Here is a 2500-nt window from a genome sequence, read left to right as displayed (position 1 = left end):
GAGAGACCCCGCGGCCGAGCCGCGGTCGACCGGCGCACCCCCCCCACACACACACCACCAACCACCACCACCCCGGACGACGGCTCCCCCTCACCCGCCCGGGCGCGGCGAGGGCGCCGGGGGCGGGGAGAGAGGAACGCGCGGCGTGCCGGGCGGGGGCTGGGGCGGGGGCGGAGGGGGAGCCGGGACGGGAGCACGAGCCGGCGGCCACGGGACGGACGGACGGGGCGCGGAGAGTCGGGGGGTAGGGAAAACGCACGACACCGAGCGCGGCCCGGAGGCGGCGCGTCGCCACGGAGGAGAGGAGAGGACAACGGGGACGGGAGAGGACGAGGGGAGAGGAGAGGGGAGAGGAGAGGAGAGGAGAGCGGCGGACGGCGTGCGTGGAAGGCAGGGGTGGATGAGGACACGCGGCGGTCGCCCCCCGAACGCCGGACCCTCCTCCCACGTCTCCTTCCACGACCGACCGATTCCCAACTCTCTCCCTCTGTCTCTCTTCCCTCCGTCTCTCTCTCTCTCTCTCTCGACGCCAACGCAGCACACCATCCTCCACGCAGCCGCGAGACGCCCCCCGCCACGGCCAGCGACGGACGCCGTGCGCCCCCATCCACCACCGACAGACGCCCACGACGCGGGGCTCGGGGGCCGGCACGAAGCGCGGCGCGGCGCGGCCGCAGCCCGGGGGAAAGCGCGCGGCGGCGGACGACGCCGCGGCGTCCCGCGGGTCGCCGCCGGGGCACGCATCCCCGGGGCGCGGCCGCGCACGCAACGACTCGGCCTCGGGTCGGCCCGAGCCGCCCGCCCCGACACGGCGAAGGCGAGGGCGGCGGGGGGGCGGGCACGGACCCCGGACGCGCGCGGGTCAGGGCGCCGCGGAGGAGGCGGCCGGGCCGGGCCGGACCGTCGCCGGGACGCCGCCGGGGGCGGGCGGCGAACGACGGCGGAGCGGACGCGGCCCCAACACCACCAGCACCACGGGCCCCGGCCGCGAGGGCGCGGGACCGTCCCCGCCCACCGGCACACAGCCCCGGGGGTACGCCCAGGGACCGCTTGCGGCGCGAGGGCGCTTCCCGAAGGGGACCGACCGCGGAGGCCACGGCCAGGGCCTCGTCGCGAGCTCTCTCTCGCTCTCTTCCCTTCTCGCGGGCAGCGGGGCCCCCGTGGCCTCGGCACGAGGGGCACCGCGTCTGCACTTAGGGGGACAGAGGGCCCCGGACACGGGGCCCTGCGAGGAAACCCCCAGCCGCGCCACCCCGGGAAGGCGCGCGCGCGCGCGCGCACCCCGGGGGGGCGATTGATCGTCAAGCGACGCTCAGACAGGCGTAGCCCCGGGAGGAACCCGGGGCCGCAAGTGCGTTCGAAGTGTCGATGATCAATGTGTCCTGCAATTCACATTAATTCTCGCAGCTAGCTGCGTTCTTCATCGACGCACGAGCCGAGTGATCCACCGCTAAGAGTCGTACGAGTTTGGTTTCTCTGGGTTTCGGCGGGGTCCCCCGCCGGTGGCACGGCACATTTCCCCCACGGAGGGAGGGTTGCCTCTGGCCGGCCAAGTCAGACGAGACAGAAAACAGCAGACCGGAGCGGGGCCGGAAGGTTTCACGACGGGGCGCCCGGCACCGACCCGCAAGACGGGGCGGGCTCGGACACCCCACAGGCGCCCGGGGGGTTCCCACCTGCGCACACACACACCCCCCCCCGTCAGGGACGCGGGGCGCGCACGCGCGCGGGCACACGGGACCCGGCCCCGCACCACGGCCGCCGGGTAGCCCCCTCCCGACGGCCGCGGCGGCGGGGAGGGCCGGCGTGGCGCGGCGCGCGGCGCCCCGGCCCCGCGGGGGCGGGGGCGGAGGAAGCGGGGTCTGGGGGAGAAGGGAGGGGCCTCCCGACTCCCCGCGGGCCCGACCGCCCCGACCCCAAGGCGGACGGGCGACCCCCCCATGGGTCTTTAAACCTCCGCGCCGGGACGCGCTAGGTACCTGGAGAGGGGGGAGGCGGGCGAGGCCGGGGAGGGGCAGGCGGAGCGCCCCACGCTCGCCGCCACCCCCGACGCCGACCGACACGCTCTCCGCCCGCGGCCGCCCGCAGCACGCGGGCCCCGGCGCTACCGGCCCGTGACTCGGGGGCGCCCCGGCCGGGCGACGGGCCCAACCGCCACACGGGACACCACCACGCCCACCGCCCGACGACGTCCCCACCGTGTCCCCGAAACCGGGCCTCGGAGACCTCCCCGCTCGCTCGCTCGCTCGCGCCCGGACGCGGCCCTCTCCTCTCCGCTCCTCTCCCGAACCCCGAACCCCCCCGCCCCCGGGGCCCCCTGACCCCTGCACCCGCCTCCCGGGCCCCCTGCTCGCCACCGCGGGCGTTCAGGGAGGCTTCAACGGGAGGCGCGGGGGGGGGGGCGAGCGGGCAGGGCGGGCACGCGGGGGGGGAGGGCGGGAAAGGGAGAGAGCGAGAGACAAGAGCCGGACGGACGGACAGACGGACGGACGACGGAGGA

General features: G+C 77.1%; 1 non-coding gene across 1 annotated transcript; it reads right to left on the bottom strand.

Moving 5' to 3' along the window:
* Window positions 1-1306: 1306 nt before the first annotated feature.
* On the bottom strand, window positions 1307-1459 carry LOC131749501 (5.8S ribosomal RNA). The gene has a single exon (XR_009333562.1). It is a non-coding gene; the product is annotated as a 5.8S ribosomal RNA (ribosomal RNA).
* Between the last annotated feature and the right edge of the window lie 1041 nt (window positions 1460-2500).

Source organism: Kogia breviceps, unplaced genomic scaffold (genome assembly GCF_026419965.1).
Source record: "Kogia breviceps isolate mKogBre1 unplaced genomic scaffold, mKogBre1 haplotype 1 scaffold_221, whole genome shotgun sequence".
Taxonomy (NCBI): Eukaryota; Metazoa; Chordata; class Mammalia; order Artiodactyla; family Physeteridae; genus Kogia; species Kogia breviceps.
Note: the sequence above shows the minus strand (reverse complement) of the source record. Positions and strands in the feature narration are given on the sequence as shown.